Raw genomic sequence first — 21,578 nt, 5'->3', positions numbered from 1 at the left:
GTGGGTTATCCTGGGTGCCCTGTAGTGGTAGACACACCGCAGATTGACGCGCCCTGGAGACAGAGGCATGGGCCCGCTGGGTGGGAGCTGTGCTGGTGTTCCCAGAGGGGTTTGGGTCTGTAGTGGCCTGGGCCTGTGTGAGGGGAACCGACTGTCCAGAGGTCCCCGATGGTCCGGGCTGGTCATCGGTGTCCAGGTCGACAGAGCTGCTGTCATCGCTGACGGCCTCTTGGGTGGGGGGGTGTGGAGAATTCTGGCCCCTCCGCCGCGCTGTGTTGACGGTCGGGTCCTGCAGGGGTATAGAGGTATGGTTATAGTTTCAATGTGTGGCATATGGGTGTATCTATGGGTTCTCGTGTCCCCAAGTGCTGGCATTCGTGTGTGGGGGCTTTGGTGAGGGTGGCTTGTGGGGGGGATGTGTATATGCATTGGGCATGCTTTGGTGATGGGTGTCCATGCTTAGTGGACGCATGTAGGCCTAGGTTTTGGGATGTGTGGGTTGTGATGGTGAGACATTTGCGGGGAATAGGTGTGCTGGGGGTGGGGGTGAGGATGGTGGTGGGGGTGAGGATGGTGGTGGGGGTGAGGGTGGGGGTGAGGATGGGGGTGGGGGTGAGGGTGGGGTTCGAGGATGGGGGTGAGGGTTGGGGTATGATTTGGCATGCAGGTGGGGGGGAAGCAGTAGTGAAGCTTCAACTTACCAGTATCCATTCCTCCGCCGACTCCTGCGAGGCCGTCAGGATGCAGGATGTTCAAGACTTCCTCCTCCCATGATGTGAATTGTGGGGGTTGAGGTGGGGGTCCTCCGCCAGTCTTCTGCACGGCGATGTTGTGCCTGGATACCATGGAACGCACCTTCCCCCGTAGGTCGTTCCATCGCTTCCTGATGTCTTCCCGATTTCTGGGGTGCTGTCCCACTGCGTTGACCCTGTCGACAATCCTCTGCCATAGCTCCGTCCTCCGGGCAATGCTGGTGTATTGTATCTGTGTGCCGAACAGATGGGGCTCTACCCGAACGATTTCCTCCACCATGACCCTGAGTTCTTCGTCTGTGAAGCGGGGTTGTCTTTGGGGTGCCATGGGGTGGTGTGTATGATGTGTGGGGTGGAGTATGTGTAGTTAAGTGTGTTGAGTGTGGTGGTGTGTGTTGTTTTGTGTGTGGATAGTGTGTGGGTGATGGTGTTGAGTGGCTGTGGCTGTTAGTTTGTGGATGCTGGTGTCTCGCTCTGGCCTTCTTTCAGAATTTTTTTGCGTAGGGGTTTGTGGGTGATGTGGGTGGGTGTTTTATATTGTATTGTGTGTGTGGGAGTGGTGTGTGTATGTGTATCAGGTGTGTGGGATTAAAATCATCCAATGTGGCTGAGTTTTGTTCGTTTGTGTGTATTCTGACCGCGGCGGTGTGTCCCGCCAATGGAATACCGCGTTTGAATGACCGCCGCGTGGATTCGTGGGTCGTAATGGCATGGGCGTATTTCTGTTGGCGTGGCGGTGGAGGTTTGGTCACCTCCACCTTTCCGCCGACCGCTGGTCTGGCGGTAGGTTGTGGCTGTCGGATTTTTGGAGGTTTGCCTTCTGCCTTCTGAGAATGACCGTGGCGGGTTTCCGCGGCCGCGGCGGTGTTATGGCGGTCTTCTGACCGGCGGTAAGTGCATTTTACCGCCGGGGTCAGAATGACCACCACAGTGTTTGCGGTCCTGGGGATAAGGGTGTTAACAGGGTTTGAAGTGATTATTATTATTAGCTAGTTATATTGTTCCTGTTTTGTTTAAGTTTTGCTTAAGGTTATTTTATATTAATCCCTCTCCATGTGGAGTAAAACATGGGGGGGATGTAAAGAGTGTATTGAGAGCCGTGCGGGCTCTCCTTGTTTGCGTAAGCATGCTCTGCGTGTCCGGGAGGGGCACGGAGCACGAGGGTATAAATAAAAGAGGAACTGCGATGACGCAGTCTCCGGAGTGTACGCAACCAAGCACTGTCTCCGAGTTTTGTGTGCTCGCCCGCATGTTTCTCCAAACTAACAACTGTCATATCAACAACTCTATCCATATTAAGAGGGAGGAAAAAGGAAAAATGGGCACAATATCAATCTGTGCCACAAATAACTATCACACCAAGGATCCAAATTATCAAATACACCCCACTCCAGCGCCTCCGCGGTAACTAGTGGGGATTATTGCTAAATCTCTAATTCTTTTCCATTTTGTTGTTATCCTATAACAAATTATTTCTCCCAAATCCTTACTCATCCTCTATTGTATATACAAAACACTGGCTGTAATATTCTTGTGGGTACTGATGGGAAGTTTTATTCCTAGTACAAATACCTCTCTGAGTCACAACATGTATTCCATTCCCAATCACTGAAGGTCACAAAATTGGCTTTGAAATGTTTGTGCTGTTTTGTCAATACCTGGTTGTCCAGCTTAAGGAGAGAAATGATACACATTCAGGTGCTTTATCTTGAGGCTATTTATTTGGAACATATCTTTTTCCCTGTACTAGCCAAAGATTATCTGTGATTTGCCCTCCCTTTATTTACAAATCCAATGTTTTGATAAGCTACTTGCAAATTTTGACAGAAATCTTGAAACGTCCCACTAATAATTTTATCTGATGAAAATATTTAAGGGAGAACTGTAGACATATATTCAGCTATGAACCCATACCATTTCTACACCCAGTAAGAAATTGAGTTACAAAGACATAACCACAGTACAAAAACAATTGTAATTATCTTAGGGAGAGGGCTCACACTGATTTTAAAAATAAGAAGTTACAATGATCAATGTGAATTTTCACAATGTGTTTGGCACCTAGAAAATAATGGGCCTCATTATGACCCTGGCGGGCGGCGGAGGCCGCCCGCCAGGATCCCGCCCTCCAAATTACCGCGCCGCGGTCAAAAGACCGCGGCGGGTATTACGAGTTTTCCCCTGGGCTGGCGGGCGGTTCCAGTAAAACCGCCCGCCAGCCCAGGGGAAAACGACCTTCCCACGAGGATGCCGGCTCGTAATCGAGCCGGCGGAGTGGGAAGGTGCGACGGGTGCAGTGGCACCCGTCGCGTATTTCAGTGTCTGCAAGGCAGACACTGAAATACTTTTCGGGGCCCTCTTACGGGGGCCCCTGCCGTGCCCATGCCATTGGCATGGGCATGGCAGGGGCCCCCAGGGGCCCCGCGACCCCCCCTACCGCCATCCTGTTCATGGCGGCTTTCCCGCCATGAACTGGATGGCGGTAGGGGGGGTCAGAATCCTCATGGCTGCGGAGCGCGCTCCGCAGCCATGGAGGATTCCAAAGAGCAGCGGAAAGTCAGCGGGAGACCGCTGACTTTCCGCTTCTGACCGCGGCTGAACCGCCGCGGTCAGAATGCTCATTGGAGCACCGCCAGCCTGTTGGCGGTGCTCCCGTGGTCGGTGGCCCTGGCGGCCACCGGCCGCCAGGGTCAGAATGACCCTCAATGTCTCCATTACTCAAAGGCTACCTTAATCACAAGTAGCTCCCTATCAACAATAGAGTAATTGCTTTCTGCTGGGGACATTTTTCTAGAGAAAAAGCAACACATTGTAATTGTTCAGTTTTAAAAATCTATTTGAGATAGTATCACACCCTCTGCTGCCTGAGATGCATCTATTTAAGAATAACATGTTTACTGATATCAGGGTGCTGCAAAAACAGAACACTAGTAAAACATAGTTTTGATTCAGTTGAACACCATTTCTGCTTCCTCAGTCCAACTAAAACACACCACATTTTTCAGTAATTGGAGAGACGACTTTGGTAAAATGTCTATGAAACACCTGAAGAAGTTTGAAACACCCAATAATCTCTGAACATCTTTTACTGTTTCTGGTTCTATACATTGATAGCTTTCACCTATTTTTAGTGTCCACAACTAGTTGCTCAGGGGAAATGTTGAATCCTAGATAATCACACTTAGTCACAGGAACCATATATTTCTCCAATTTGGCATGTTAATGATTGGGTCCCAAGTTTTAAATAATTGCCTTTACATTACCAATATGCTCTTCCTCTGAGTTTGAAAAAATCACAATGCCACTAATATGCATATGGTCACAAATATCATTGAATTAATGTAAAACCTGAATAATAAAGAAATGAGAAGCTGCTTGAGCATTAAACAACCCAAAAGGCATAACAGTGTACTCAAATAGTCCAAATTTGGTGCGAAAAACTGTCTTCCATTAGTCACCTTCACTAACTCTGTCCAAATGATAGGCTGACGATAAACCAAAATGAGTGTAGCATAAGCATTACAAACATGCTCCAATAGTTCAGGTATCAGAGGCAATGGATAATGGTTTTTAACCATAACGTGTTTTAAAGCTCTGTAATCAATAAACATTCTCAACTCACCACTTTTCTTTGAAACAAAAAGCAGTGATCAAGAGTCAGGGGAATTTGAATAAGGAATAAAAACAATTGCTAACAATCCATCTGTACATTTTCTCATGAAGTCACTCTCTTTTTCTGGAAGAGAAAAATGCAACTACAGAGTAAAGTGACCCTGACCTCAAATCAATGCAACAGTCAAACTCTCTTGGGGTGGTATCACTGTAGCTTTTACTTTGTCAAAAGCAACTCAAAATTGTTCATATTGGTTAGGTATTGACACCTCTCCTTCATATCTGACACAGCTGTTGTTTACTTATAATTTCAAAATAATGCTCATGAGTACAATTATCTTGATAAGACTGGGAATTAAACTCAAGACCATGCTTTATCAAACCAATTTCAGAATTATGTTTGACTAGCCATGATAACGTCAAAATTACCTGAGATATGTGAGGGTATGGGTCCGGGGGGCAATTCAGTCCTATCAATAGGTCCCACAGCCTCTCTTTTTGTTTAGAAATTATAGGTATTTCAATGGATATAGCAAACATGAGATCCATAAAATTGCCCCTTGCTTCAGAATCAATTAAAGTAATGATATATAAATCTTTTGTAACATCTTTCGCTGTTACAGAGGCAGTTACTAAGTAATGCAGTATGGGATCTAATTTTACATGCAATACGTTATGTGAAGTCTGAGCACATTCCTTACTTGAAGAGTGACCTCAGTCACTACCAAGTGTTTTTTCTCCTGTAGATACTGATTAAAATTCCCTGGTTTATTTTTTTGTTTAGTGGGGCAATCACAAAGCAATTGGCCGGCTTTTTCACAATATTGACATTTTTTCCCTTCACCCCTATTTTACCTCTTTAGACAGTGGACATCTGATTTGCCCAATTTGCATAGTGTCAGGGTCTTCAATTTTAGGAATTGATTTGACTCTTTCTTCTTGTAATTAAACCAGCCTAGGATCCTTCTTATTTTTCCCAATTTTTCTCGCGATTAAGCAATGGTCTAATTTTACAAGAAGATCTGTCAGGTCAGAACAATTTTCAGGTAAGTCATCTATTGGGACCAGCAAACCTAAAAAATAATATTTTAATTCCTTAGAAAAATGGGGGAATCTCTTACACTCAGGCTACTGAAAGTCTGCCACAGGGCAACTAAATACCATTAAATAATTAATTAATGACTATTGCCTTGTTTCAGTTTCAAAAGCTCAATATCTACAGACTCCAAAAGAATGTTTAGGGAAAGAAACTGTTTAAACTCCTATTTAAAATTGTTAAAATTATACAAAAGAGGATCATTTCTCTCAATCAAAGTCACAGCCCAAAAAGCAACAGTTCCACCCAAAAATGACAACGCCAATGCCACTTGGGATTGTTCATTAGGGAAATTTGAGGGCTCACATGTACAATGTGTCTGGCATTGAGCCAGAAAGACTACACATTTATAGTGTCCCTCAAAAAACATTCTGGTGGAGCTAAAGAAGTAGTTGGTGCTGAAACAACATGAACAGCTGAATTGCCAGTCATTAACAGCAATGACTCTCTAGAATGCTGTGAGATTTGAGTGTATTCTTTATTAAATTGAAAAGTGGCTAGACAAATAATGGGTGTAGGATAGTGATCTATTGGAAAAGGTAGCACCCACAAATTTGTAGCTGCTTGTAAATTATTCAATCTCTGTACTCACAAATTAGTGAGAAGCTGTGAATAATTCAGCACATTGTGTAATGTTTGATTATCCATTTATACATTTGCAACTACATAATCATCCATATCATGTAGTCAGAAAACACGTTCTTGGACGTCTTGTACTGTCTTAGCTATGCAAAAGCTTTTAGAACAACCCATACAAACCACAGAATTTTCTGAGGAGGTGACAAAGACGATAAGCTCCACTTACCCAATGTGGCTAGACACCCCCCCCTGAATGTTGGTAACCTGAGGAGCGTGACTACACAGGTGCTGAAGGGAGAAGTGAATTAAAGAAATCAGAAACACTGGATTTTGATATCTTTTACTGTTTTCTTAAGAAATCAGCACTAAGTCATCATTCTTGAGTGTTGATCCAAATAGTGAAAAACATAGTATTACTAAGGTGTTCATTCTGAGTTTGGCGGTAACCGAACCGCCACGCCAATGGTGGTCTTGTGACCGCCGGCAGGGTGGCGGTGCAGACCGCCAAATAACGAGTAAGGCGGTGAACCCAACGCAATACAGACAACTCTCCGCCAGCACCGCCACCGCCGATGAGCAGCATTCACTGGCGGAAGACAACTTGAGGCAGGAGGAAGCCAACGTCCCGCCCTCCATATTCCGAGTAACCACTCAGCCAGGATATCCAGTGGGGCCTTACTGCCAAGAAAAACCTGGTGGAAACAGAAAGTATAAAAGGAAACACCCACCTCCAGGCACAGAAACGCGGCGGCGGCTGCCATGGCAAATGAACTACTAGTCTTCCCAGGGTTGTATCTCGCCATACACCTTCAGGACCACCGATGAAGACAACAACCGTAAGTATACCTAGCACAGAGGAGAGGGAAATGGCAGTGATACACTCCCACACAGAACACACATACTCCACACACACAGTGAAGGCCACGCACACACAACATACGTCAATGGCAAATACCCAATACAAACCCAAAGCCACGCAGATACGTGCCAAACATACAGCACAACGCACAACAACACCAACACACCCTATAACCAAACAACAACAACTACCCCACAAACACCTCAACGATGGCATAGACGGGCATGCCACATTCACACACACCATGAACTCCATGTAGCAATGACACACAATCAGTAGCTGTGAACACACATCCAGACAATCATGCTGGATGACACTACACGTACAACCAACAATCAAGGATATACACACATGCATCACTAGACACACAGACGCACACAAACCCCATACAAACACAGAAGCAGACACACACATCACAACATCCCCACGGCCCAAACCATCTACCAAGCGCATGCAACAACACAGACACAATCCACACACAGACCTAACACACCTTTGCACACAGATGTCACACCACCATGTAGAAGGAAACCAGGACAAGCTGCTTATCTTGCCAACTACAGCAATGTGGGCAGATGTATTCAAACAATGAATAAACTATATACAAAATGTGCCAATGGCAAGTCCAAATGTCCAATTCAGCAGGACACATTGTCCATCAATATGGGCCCAACTTAAGGCATGATTGAAAATAGGCCTCCACTTCCTAGGGGCAGCAATGGGACAGGCAGGCACCTTAGGGGTGTGGTGGTGGTGGGGGAGGTTTGGTTCTGGAAGGGGAATGTTTCGGCCTGGGCTTGGGAGGGGTGACCTTGACACTGGGAAGGGTGGCTTTTTTGCTGGGTGGAGGAGCAGAGGAAACACCAAAGGGGGTACCCAAGGAATGGGAGGTGGAAGGGCCTGAGAGGGGCAGGGGGACATGCTGTTTACGGGGAAGATGGGGTGGGAGAGGAGTAGGGAAGAACTCAAGGGCGGCAAGGAAAACTCTCTTAGGTACACAGGGCGGTCACATGATTGAGGGTTGGGAGTGGAGATAGAGGGAGTGCTCGTCCGACGTGTCTGTGTGCTCTATGTGGATGCTGGTGTGTGCAGTGTCTGTATGTATGTGGTAGCTGAATGTTGAGTGGGGAGCAGAGTTGCAGGGAGAGGGAATGGGTGATGTGTGAGTGAATGTTGTGGTGGTGTGTGCAAGTGAGGTGGATGTGCTGCAAGTGGCCCGTAGTCGTGGTGAGTGTGGATGTGGTGTGTGTGGTGTGTGATTGTGAGTCTGCTGTTGTGGTGATTGAGGGGATGACAGGAATGACAGCAGGACCAGTGTGCGATGATGCTGTGCTGGCAGGTATGGGTAGAGATGTGACTGTACGGGAGGAGGTGGTGGGTGTCTGTTGTTGTGTCTGCAGATGTGTGTTGTGTGTGTGCATCCCTGTGTGAGCATTTGTGATGCCCATGTCTGTCTTTGCGCACCTTGTCTGTTGTAGTGGGTGTATGCGTGTGTGTTTTTTGTGCCATGGACGGGTATAGGGAGAGTGCTTGTGGATTGGGAACAGGTAGCTGGGGGGATACAGAAGATGAAGGGACACTGGCTGCTGTCAACGAGGAGGCCAGAGCCTGAAACGATCTCTGGAGGCCAGACAAGGCACCGTGAATGCCTTTCAGGAACGCTTTGGTCTGCTGCATCTGGGATGCCAGACCCTGGATGGCATTCATGATCGTTGTCTGCCCCACAGAGATGGACCTCAGGAGGTCAATAGCCTCCTCATTGAGGGCAGCATGGCTGACTGGGGCGAGTCAGAGGTGCCTGTAGCGAAGGAGTCGCCCACCCTCCTGAGGGAGCGGGCACGGGCAACTGGGTGGGGTGCTACAGGGAGGGCGGTGCTGGTAAGGGGGTGGCAGACAACGATGGTGTTGGTGTGGTACCAGAAGGGTCCGCCATTGCCAGGGAGCCACCATCGAAGGAGGTATCTGTCAGAGTCACCAGATCCTCGGGGTCTGTGCACGTACACTTCCACCACAAGACAGCTCCAATAATCTGATTAGAATTATCACATAGTCTAAGAGAGTCCAAGTGGGGAAAAGGGGATTAGGAAGGTAACAGCTGGGAAGGAGACCTGTAGGAAGCAAAAGGTTAAAACACACAATATCAAGATTATATCACATTAATCAGTACTAGATTATAACTCTAAGCATTGTCGTTCGGAAATCATAGACATCCTAAAAATGAATTTAATAACTAGGCCTCAAGATTACTGATACCTGAGAAGGAATCAAGTAAGGTTAAATACACTTTCAGATTCAAACATTATCTTTTGCATGAGGATCAGGAAAAACATCATAGGTATCGGTTTTGAGGAACTTATTATATACATACTACATCACACCTAGGACTCTAGCATTTTGTTTTCTTAAATTGTCGGAACATGAATTGTGCACATTGTATACTTTCACAAAGGTTGTAAATACCATAGAATGATCATGCACAATGAATAACATAAGTTTAGATTCGAGAAATAAGTCACGCGTCTTGCTGACTAGAAAACCCCCTCGTAAATGCCATGAAGAGGTAGCACCTTATGAACACATGAACACCGTGGTATTAAACACAAGAAAAGAATTGCGCTTCCTGTCGATTTGAATTTCACCACAAAAAATGCCAGAAACAGATAATGCACAATCAATAATATGAATTACACACAAGAGTGAAATCGCGCGTCTCTCCGATTTGAATGCCACCATGTAAATGCCAGGAAATGGTAGCACACAATGAACAGCATGAATTATACACGAGAAATGAATCGCGCATCTTGCCGATTCGAATGCCACCATGTAAATGCCTGGAAATGGTAATGCACAATGAATAACATGAATTAGGCACGAACAAAGAATCATGCGTCTAGCCGATTCGAATGCCAGCATGTAAATGCCCAATAAACATTAAGGGCACTTTCACACGCACAAGAGTCAAAAGATTTTGTTTTAGTAATTAGGCCCAAGAACTCTAAATCCTTCGAAAACGGGGTCGGGGCCCAACCCGACCTCCGTCTTACCGCCCTGATCAAGAATCACCAAGCAGAGTGAAAGGGCGAGGCCTGGAAGATCCAAGTAGGCCTCCGGAACAGGAGCTCAGGAAGTTGCTGCTGCTCTGCACCGGGACCTCTGAATAGTGAGCACGTGGAGCTGGGCTGGCTCCCTTTTATAGAGACTTAGCCCAGCCCACCACCCACACCTAGGCATGCTGCAGGGAAGCTTCTAGAAGGCCCTGGAAGGGGACCACACCCTGACACAGTCTGAATGCCTGCAACAGTACATTACATGTGAACAGTACTTATAGGCATGCTGAACAGAAGTCTTCAGGATGAAACTCTGCAATGCAAAAAGTTAAACAACATTACATCAGCACAATGCATAAATTATGTTAGCTTGAAATCATTAGGTTTTTGCATTCTGGTCGCAAGTAGAGCGCGTACTGCCCTGATGTTGACAGTATCTGAATCAGATGTGGTGGCTCCAGTCTCCCCTGTGGTACTCCCCTCGCCCTCTGTCCCACTGGTCCCCTGGGCTTCACTGCTGGCCGCCTCCTGGATCCCATAGGCTGCAGCATCCGCACTTGCCAGTGCCCTTCCTCCCTGACCAGATGATGCTCATGCACACATAGAGGAGGAGAGAGAAAAGGAGGGTGGCAGAAAGGTAGGAAAATATTAGAACCCACACATCCACTTCACATAGAAACAATGCAGATAACAGTCCCTGCCTGCGAAACAATAGACCAATTAGCAGTCATTCACAAATAGAGTCATGCAAGCTATGTTCAAACCCATCTCAGCTCCTGCATGAAGACAACTACATGCCCATTAATGCCAAAATGACTACTCCTAGAATCAAGCCCAGGACTATACCCAATCACATGTCATCCATTACAGGATGATACTAATCTAAGCAGAGAGGGACTCAGGACACTAACTAACTGACAGGAATGTGAGGAGTGCATGTGGTACAGAGGATCCATTGATGTAAGAAGTGATGCAACTGCAACCTTCTTGTAACATGCCTGTCATTACCCATATACAATGCCATCATGACCACTTCATACTACTACAGTACACGCAGAGTTGGAGGATGCAGCCATTGACATGATAGCAGACTTGAGAGACCTATACCTACAGCTGAACATGTGTCACTGTACCACAACTTCTCATCCTACATGGCTCAACATAGCGACCGACACACACTCCTACTTGGTGGGTGTGGCAACCAGGACTGTACATTCCCTAAATCACATCTGACTACATTCATTCCAAGTCCAAGGTGGGTGGCAGAGCACAACCATGCAGTAGTGACCTGACAGTCAACACTTACCCCCTTGTGGCTGCTATGCTGCCTTCAAGTGCCCGTCCAACTCAGGGTACGCCACCACCAGTATGCGGGCCGTTAGGGGAGTCAGGGTCCGACGTGCAACCCTCCCACGTTGGGAGGCCGTCCCCAGCAGGGCCTCTGCGGTCTTCCGGGCCCAGTGTCAGAGGTCCTCCAACTGCTTCCTGCAGTGGGTGCTCCACTAGCAATGGAACCCCAGGGATCACACTTCTTTGGCAATGGCTCGCCACAACCCTTTCCTCTGGTGGGCGCTGACCTGATTGGGAAACAGTGAGAAAAGGGGGGACATGATGTAAATGATACCTATCCAGCAGTAAGCTCTGGCGACACACAATGAACACTGCTCATGCACACTGGCAATATCCCACACATATCATGTGCATGCTACACACCTGATCAGTCATGACATGTCAAAGTACACACACATACATTGTCAAACACCACCCAACTTGTGGGACAAAGGACGTTGTACTGCCCTGTTGCCCTGGAGCTCTGAACAACCACCCATACAGGGGTAAGACCCCTTCTCTGTGGAGAAGGCTGGGGCCCTTTCCCCAGTAGTGCGTGCCATTTTTGCTCCAAGAGACAGGACACAGCAGCACCCAAAGTGGAGGTCTATCTAGCCCGAATGCCAGGAGTCAAGTGAGCTGTCCCATACAAGATGGCGGTTACGACCGCAGCGGTCATGACTGTCACTGCCGGCGGTGATCGTCATTGGTCCCAGTCTCCCTTTGACATCACTGTTAACCAATGAGGAGTTGCACAGCGGTTCTGACCGCACTCCGCCATGACGACTTCCATCGGCGGAACAAGGTCACTTCCAGCAGTCCAATGCATTCTGGACACGTGGATGCCATTTTAGTCTGTTACATTACTGTCCTGAGTTCACACAGCGTTACTACCTGCATGTCATCACAAATACATACTTCAGATCTGACATGGTGAATATAGACACATGTAGTGCATGTCTAGTGACATTTACAGTCTTGTCACAACAATTGTCAGCATATTTGATCAGTATAGTGGAACACAGGGAAGGTGTAGGTGTACATGTCCGGTATACGTCCATTCACTCAGGCATTATGTGCCATTGTCTCGTTAGGTACGGAGGGTAATGTGTACTTCCACATTACAGGCAACTTGCATGACTATTACATAATGACTGATGTGTGTCATACTGAATAGCCTACATTGTGAGAGATTTCCAGATTGTTGTTTGTGTCCCCGCACAGATTTGGCCACAATGGAGTGATGAGGAATGAACCAATTTACAGGCCACTCGTAGATCTTGAAACCATGGACTAGCGCAACATCATCATGACCTATCGACTAAACCATTTGTGCTTCAAGTTGAAGCCAGTTTAAGCCAGACCTCCTGGCGGGTTTGAGGAATCCCCATGCCATCCCTCCAACAGTCCAGGTGTTGTCAGTCCTGCATTTACTGGAGAGTGGCTCTTTTCAGGGTCACAGTGGGACTGGCTGCAGGGTTTTTGCAGCCCAAGTTCTGTAGGGTGTTGCAGGATGTGCTGGATGCCCTACTCAAGCATGTGCACAGGCACATTAGGTTCCCACGACCTCCAGATTTTCCCACTTTGAAAACACCATTCTACAACATCTCAAATGTCCCACATGTAACTGGGGCAATTGATGGGACTCACATTGCTCTGGTACCTCTGAAGATCAATGAACAGGTCTACAGAAACAGGAAAAGTGGTGTGTCTTGCAGACCAATACATTACACATGTGAAAGCTAAATTCCCTGGATCAGTACATGATTCCTACATCATGAGGAACAGCAGTGTCCTTGCAATGATGTCACAGCTACAGGGATAAAGGACCAGGCTCATAGGTATGTGTACTGCTTTCCATGTCAGATGTCGATACCCCTCATGAGCTGCTAAGTTCATTTGTGGAATGCCTGTGCCATTGCGGTACAGCCTCCTAGGTGTACTAAAGGTTTAGAGTCCTCAGGCTGCCTGTTTGGGGATATGTTAGGGGGACTTATCAGTCTTGTCCTGCTGTATGGGCATGTCATGCATTGTCATCAGCTGTGTGTCAAGTACCTGTTCCTGACTACTCAGGGAGTTGTGCAATTGAGGATGTTACCTATGTTTCATCTTTCCTGTCCCACACATGTGTGAATGCCAATGCAGACCCTTACATATGGTGTACCGTAGCTGCTGGGACACTCATCCTGTGTTTGTGTTCAACTGCTATTGATGCATGACTGTGGATTACATTCCTTACAACCTTGTACCTCATTCAATTTATTTATCCCTCTTCAGGTGACATCTCTGTTTGCAGTCTGCTTGCTGATTTGCCTGTTGGCATAGTTGACAGTGGATGTTAAAACAATATGGATACTTAGACTCCTGCTGGAGTATCCCACTACATCTGTAACTTGGACATTTTGGTTGTGTAGACGTGTATTATTTTGTTGTTCTTTAACATATTTGGCAATTCTAACAATAAAGAGACATGCACCATGACTTGTGATATGTGTTTATTTAGTGTTCAATTTCACAGTCCAGAGCAGTGGGGTAGTGCTCTAGGTGATGAACAGAGTGGGTGGTCCAGCTGTTAGGTTCATAGGTCCTGTGTCCATTTGCCTAGAAATGATGTGACCTTGGTATTGGACAGCCAACCGCGTGTAACAGTGGCATATAAGGGTGAGATTTCGGAAGAGGGATTACTTCCTGGTGGGGGGATTGGTCTTGGCCTGAGGTCCTGCAGGATGTCTAGATGGGCGGCCTCTTTTATGGGGGGTTCCTCTGCTGCAGGGGTGGGGGTACTGTTGTCCTGTGGGTCCTCCTGCTGTGCTTCAATTCCAGTAGCAGGTGCTGATGGTGAGGGCAGTGGTGTTGACTGGATGGGGCCTGCCACTGCTGCCTGGCTTCCTGGTGATATTCCTCCTGCAGCCTTTGTGTGTCTTGCAAGGTGGTGAGTATCTGGCGCAACTGGTCCTGGGTTTGCTGGTAGGCTCCCAGGACCCTGGAGACGGCCTTGTGGCCAGTCGTGTCCTGTACCTGCCTCATCCCTTGTCCCACGATTGGCCTCCCACTGGCCCTTGCCCCTGTGCCCCTGGTGCAGTGTGCCCCCTCCGACTGACACCAGGACTGTCAGTGTCTTGGGTTTGCACCGTTGTCTCCTGCCTCTGTCCTGTGGGGCACACTGATGATTGATGTGACCTTGGGACACAGGTATGGGAAGGTGGGCTCTGCTGTGCACTGGCTGCCACAGTGGAAGTGGTTTGAGTTGTGGGCTGGGTGAGGCTGGTGGTGGTGGACTGACCACTCATGCCTGATGGGCCAGGTTCATTGTCCGAATCCAGACTTGCATGTGAATCCTCCCCTATTGGTGCTGCATCCAGGCCTGGGCTTCCTGTCACTGGGCTCCTCTGCTGTGTGTCAGCACTTGGGAGACCTGTGAGATGAGAGGTATTGTGTCAGATGATGGTATTCCTGCGGTGACACACATGGTTGTATTCCCTCATTCACTGTATTTGCAGGGCAGTAATGGCATTGACAGTTTCCAGTCCACTGCTTGTGTTCCCATCAGTGGAAGGTTGCAATGACCCTAATTTGGAGTACAGTTTTTATTTGTCTTGCTACTGTCATTGCCATGTACTGATGTGCATTCCCACCACATATTGGTGATAGGGAGTGACATGGTTTAACATGTAATTGCAGAGATGTGATATGGACGTAGCAGTCAGGCAAGGGTAGGGAGTGTTGCATTGTGGTAGTTGTGGTACTTTCTGCTGTGTGAGACATACATGCACTAGGTTGGGCTGTGAGGGGATGACGTCAGTGGGGAGATGTGGCATGCAAGGGAGGGTATAGGGCCACTGATGGGATTGTGCACATTCGAGTGGTTTGAGGGGGTGAAAAGGTGGTGGGGGTACATGCTGTGACAGGGACATGGTGGCCGGTGAGTACAGTGGACTTACCAGTGTCCAGTCGAGTCGCAATTCCCGTCAGCCCTTCCGGATGTAGTATGGCCAGGACCATCTCCTCCCACTGTGCCATTTCTGAGGGAGGTGGTGGGGGTCCACCACCAGTCCTCATGACAGCCACTTGGTGCCTGGAAGCCATGACCCGTACCTTAGCCCCAAGGTCATTCTACCTCTTCCTAATGTCCTCCCTTGTGCATGGCTGGTTCCCCACTGCATTCACACTGTTGACTATCCTCTGCCATAAGTCATTCTGCCGGGCAATGGATGTCTGCTGGACCAGTGCTCCAAACAGTTGTGGCTCCACTTTGACTATTTCTTTGACCATTACCCTGAGCTCATCTTCTGTGAATCTGTTTTTTTTTGTGGTGGCATGATGGCTGTGTTGTAGGTGGGGTGTATGGTGTGCAGGGATTCTGTGTGTGCTGTTTGTAGTTGTGAATATGTGTAATGGTATGTGTGTGCTCTGTGATTTTTGTGTGCAGTGGTGTGTTGGGCGATGAGTGCTTAGTATGATGGTGCCTGTGGTATCTAGGTTCAGTGCCTCCTTTCAGTGTGCTCTTCTCTCGCTCTGTCAAGGTTTCTAGTTGCAAAGGGTTCTGGGTATGTGTGAGGGTGTGTTTTGTAGTGCTGTGGACAGGTGTGTGTACGTCTTTCAGGTGTTGCTATTGGTGTTATCCCATCTGGTGCAGTGTTGCTGCGGTGGTGGTCACTTTTTTCCAGCGGCGGTTTGGACCGCCTATGGGTTACCGCTGTGTTGGTTTCCACGATGTTGATTTGTGACTCGGAATTTGGCGGGCGGCATTTTCACTCAGCGTGGCGGTGGTGCAGCCACCTCCTTCATACCGTTGTTTGGGCCGATGTGTTGATTTTTCAGTCTAATTTGGCTTTGTTGCGTGGATCACTCGTAATGCAGCAGGCTTCACTCCGCCATCAATGGTGGTGTATCGGCTGCCGATTGCACAGCGGTCTTCGGTAATGACCGCCAAACTCGGAATAAGCACCTAAGTGTTGAAAGTAGAAAATGTATGTATATTTATATTTCTGTTATTTTCTTGCGGGCACTTAGGCCCATATTTATACTCTGTTTGCGCCAGATTTGCGTCATTTCTTTTTACGCAGATTCGCGCAAATTTAACTCCATATTTATACTTTGATGCTAGACCTGTCTAGCGCCAAAGATATGGAGATTGAGTAATTTTTTGTAAGTGAAAACCTACCATGCACTAATGACATGCAAGGTAGGCATTCCCGTGCAAAAAATTACTCTAAGGCATGTGCGCCTTATTTATCCTCTGGTGTCAAAATGACACATAGGAGGAGGCGGGCCTTAAAACATGGCGCCCAGCCCGATTTGCACCGTTTTTTAACGCCTGGGTCAGGACAGGCGTTAAGGGACCTGTGGGCTCATTTCCATGGAGGGAGACCATGGAAGCAGTCCACAGGTGGCCTTCCCTGCACCCAGGGACACCCACTGCCACCCTCGCCCACACCTGGAGGACACGCATGGATGGGAGACCCATCCATCATGAGTGCAGGTAAGTATATATATATATATTTTTTTTTATTGGCATGGGGGGGCCTAACTTGGGCTCCCCTACATGCCACCCAATAGCCATGCCCAGGGGACAAAAGTCCCCTGGGCATGGCCATTGGGCAGGGGGGCATGACTCCTGCCTTTCCTAAGACAGGAGCCATTTCCATGGGGATTGTGCGTCAAAACATGGCGCAAGTCAAGTTATAGTCAATATTTTTTACTCTAACCTGACTTGCACCATTCTTTGGCGCACAACCCCCAGTCTTCCCTTCGCCTCCGCTGTCTGGCTACCATCATTTATTTTGACGCTAACCAGACCGCAGCGCCGGTTAATGTCATTCCATAAATAAGGCATCTGGTGGCGCGTTGGAATGGCGCTAGCCGGCGGTAAACGTTTTGACGCAAATCTGCCCTAGCGCTGATTTGTGTCAAAAAGTATGAATATGGGCCTTAATATTCAGATAGTGCTAGAAATGTGTTGTGTAATTTCTGAACAATGTTTAAATTACATCTAATTAAGGAAAGAGAGCATACAATAAACAGATGATTCCTTAAAAATATATTTACCTATCTTTCCCTCTCGTTCTACCTAAAAGCACATAAGATTAAACCTGGAACAGCTTTGTGTATTTAGTATTAACACTAATGTTGAGACACTTACTGAGAAAACAAAAATTCAATATTTCTTGTTGTTATCATTATTTACAATTATTCCAGAACAGAACATAAATGAGAATTTACAGACTGTCCCCCGAATTAATGTTCTGCAGGAAAAGTGTTATAACCCATAGGAAAAAAAACATTCCAATCTCCAGATGTGTTTAATAAAGTCCAAGCAGCACTCCAAGTTCATAGAAATAGACCAAGTCAATACCTTCAATCAGTAGAAGCCTGGAGTTTACAATTGATCCCCTAATAAAGAAAAGAGACTGCTTAGGGGCACATGATAACACAAGGCAGAAAACAAGATAATCCGAAGAAAATGAAATGAGCATTAACACAGACTGCTGTGCGACACTGTGAGCATACCTGGGGAACGATTCTAGATGGCAAGCATGTTCTCGGAATTTCCATTTTTTTTGCTTTTGTCTTAATTCCAGTAGCAGACATTCTCATGAGAGTATGTGATGTTCACTTTTTCTGCCGTTCAGTGAAAAAGTGTTGTTAAGGAGGGCTAAGTTCATGATAACTATTTGCTGGTCAGCCAATTAACATGAAACTCAGTTTCACTCACTGGATTTCAAAGCATGCTTAGTTCAAATTAGCATGCCAACCACTCAGAAGAAGAGAAAAGTAAATCCCCAGATTGAATCCATTTTTAGTTTAAACATAAAGACTTTGTCCAAAAAGAAAGGAATATACTAAAGAGTTTCTATCATTTAATATGGGCAGTATTGGTGGAACTGGGATCTCATTTAAATATTGGTTTATCAAGTGAGGCTTAACAATTCATCAGGGTAGAAAGCCTCAAGTCTCGGACCGATGGACCTTGAATGTAAATTGAGATTAACCAGGAGCTGCACATCAGTGCAAATACAATTTTAGTTATTATTTTCAGTCTTGATGAGATTCGGTGCAAGTTCTAAAGCTTTATTTATAAGTCTTTTCAATTGCTGAAATCTTTTTTTGTATGTAATTGTTAATGCAAATGTATTATTTTGAAATTATTAATGAATGTTTATGTATTTTGAATAATGAAAAATGTAGAAAAAGATTAACATAGAAAAATATTGTCCACATTTTAAAATGTGCCCTCGGAGAGTGGATACTGCGATTCACGAATTATACTAAAAAGTGACTAACCTAAGTGGAACTTTAAAAATGTAATAAAAATAATGTTGTAGTAGTAGTAGTAGTAGTAGTAGTAGTAGTAGTAGTAGTAGCTTTATTTCGGTAAGAAAAAAATACCAAAAAAGCACATAGACAATTACATAAACTCACCCAATAATATAATAAAAAAGGAAAAAGTGATAAAATCGCTGGGTGATAATAACAAGCAATAAATATATCAATTCTAACAGGTAAAATCCTAATTTGAAAAAGGAGTGCAATGCAATAAAAGCATATAAGACTGGTACAAACAATATTAAAAATCATATCTACAAAAGCACAACACATCACATATTCTCAGTTAAAAAACATTCCTCTTATGTCCTCACTGGGATATTAGCTTCCAAATTATAATCACTGACTCATAACAAGAATAGTACAGAGTGTCAAAATTTACATTTCAAAGCTTAACATCTAATGGGCCAAATTGTTTCTAATTTTTTTTGCCACTGCACATACCACATTACCATGGGCATTAGATTTAAGGATCCTAAGGACCAATATCCCACTTCTAAAGCCCATGGATCCACACAGTGGTGTGAGCCAGCGTGCTCTCTGCCTCGAGTAAGCAGGGCAACCAACTAGGATGTGGGCTGTATGTTCAACAGCTCCGCATCCCATTGGGCATAAAGCATTATCCGAAACAGAATTAGTCCATTTATAAGTAAAAGAACAAAGTGGCAAAGTACGCCACCTAAATCAAATGTAAAGTGCACGTGTTGAAGGAGAAACAATCAAATCCATAAATTGTTCAAATTCATAATGACATTTCAAAGATAGAAAACTATCAGTTAAGCTTAGCAAAGGGACCGCCGCTAATTTTTTCACTTGGACACTCAGCCATTCTGCATCCTTCAGAATCTGTGCAGCATTTTTTGGGAGGTGGGAGTAATCTGACCAAAAATTCCCCAATCAAAGATTAAAAAAGGTTTCTCTGACATAACTACACCACCTGCCTTTCTTTACAGCTTGTATACTCCTCAGGGCACTAAGCCCAGCTAAATATGGCCCAAAAGTGTCCAAGGACCATATCCTGATCCAATGCATCAATGGCCTTAAGGCGGCAACATGCAAAATGGGGTGAAGATTCAGATCCAACCTAATAGGCAGAGTAGGGGAACTTGCAGGTACTTTTAATAAGGCTTTCAAAAAGAAGTTTTCTGCTTTCTCCAAATCATTCAAATTACAATAACCCCATACCTCTGCACTGTATAATACTCCACCCCTTGCCTGGGCTTTGTATATTTCTATCGCAGGAGTAATTGCGAAACTGGGAGATTTAGCAGCATATCTTAAGATACATCCAGATTTTTGGTTTAAACTCATGAGAGACTTCGATAGATGTGCCTGCCATTTATGGGAGTCCTCCAATCTTAGTCCCAGATAATCAAAATCAGTTACCCTCCCCAGGACCTCTCCTTCCAAACACATCTTCCTCCTTATTTTTTGTTTGGGGTCACCAAACGCCATGTATTTGGATTTGGAAGTATTGATTTCCAGGCAGTGTTTTTTGCAAAAACTTGTAAACTTCTTGAGCAAATTGGTAAGGCCTAAGGCTGTTTGGGATAATAGCAAAGTATCGTCTGCGAACAGCAGACAAGGAATCCTCGCCCTCTCTATTTTGGGTGCATCACTGGCACAATCCATTAGTTGGGGGATGCAGGCGTTAATGAATAGTAAAAAGAGGGTAGGGGCCAACACACAACCCTGCCTCACTCCTCTACATATTGCAATCTCGCCTGTCAATTCCCCTTTTGTCCCCCATCTAATTCTGGCATAACTCCCAGAATACAGCTCTTTAATGAGATGTAGCAAAGGGCCTGGTACTCCAACTTTATTCATAACTCCCCAGAGTTTTCTACGTGGGACCAGATCGAAGGCAGACCTAAGATGGACAAATGCAACATAAAGATTCCTTGCCTCCAGATTCACCAATTTCTGTTTAATCGTGAGGAAACGAAAAGCCTGGTCAACCATGCTAATCTTCTGCCTGAAGCCTGCCTGTAAGTGGCTCAGTGCTTGGTTATCTTCCATCCATTCCTTAAGCCTGCTCAATAACTGATAACAAAATTTGTTTTGTAAATTGTCAAGGAGGCTAATTGGTCTATAATTTCCTGGTATGCCTTTCACGCCTTTTTTATAGATAGGTACATTAATTGCTCCCTTCCAGGTTTTAGGATGGATGCCACTTGCCAAGACGGCATTAGACACCTTATTAATATAGGGGCCCCAGTAGACAAGATCAGATTTATACATGTCCACTGGTATACCATCCAACCCAGGGGCTTTACCAGATTTTTGGGCTTTAACAGCATTCATAGTTTCCTTCAAAGAAAACGGAGTAAGAGTAGATATAGGCGGCAGCTCTTCAATGAGTTCATTATCAAGGACAAAAGAGGAAGGCGGCTCACAGCTATACAACTCAGAGAAATGGATTATCAGTTGATCAGGGGAAATATGGCAGTCAGGTCTAGAGTTTTCTCTACGTCCGTTTTAGGCAACGAGGGTCCAAAAACGATGAGAATCCTTGTCCCTTGCCGCCAACAGTAACTCCTGTCAAGTTGTTTCTTCACATTGTTGTTGTTGTTTTCTAATCTTAATTGCCGATGCATATGCACGCCTAGCTTGGGATATCACATTTCTCTCTTTTAGTTTTATTGCTCTTATGAGATTCCTCTTAGCATCTTTGCACAGCTTACCAAACCACCTGTGGTGCTAATTTTCTCCCACACATTTGTTCGCACCACAGGATCTAATAAATAATTCTCTCATAGCAAAAAAAAGGCCCTCATGCAGATTCATTACCTCATTCGGGGAGCATGGGGAAAAACTAGTGGATATCTGATGAGAAGAAATTAAGTTACAAAATTTTTCCTATAGTACATTCAAGTTCCTGAATGAAACCCATTTTAAAGAATGCTTATTAGAAGATACCTCCAAAGAAAGAGGAACATCATGATGAGGAATACACTTTTTTTTATGAAGAGCTGTCT

The sequence above is a fragment of the Pleurodeles waltl genome, chromosome 8, assembly GCF_031143425.1.
Source record: "Pleurodeles waltl isolate 20211129_DDA chromosome 8, aPleWal1.hap1.20221129, whole genome shotgun sequence".
Taxonomy (NCBI): domain Eukaryota; kingdom Metazoa; phylum Chordata; class Amphibia; order Caudata; family Salamandridae; genus Pleurodeles; species Pleurodeles waltl.
The sequence above is the reverse complement of the archived record's forward strand: the minus strand, read 5'-3'. Positions refer to the sequence as shown.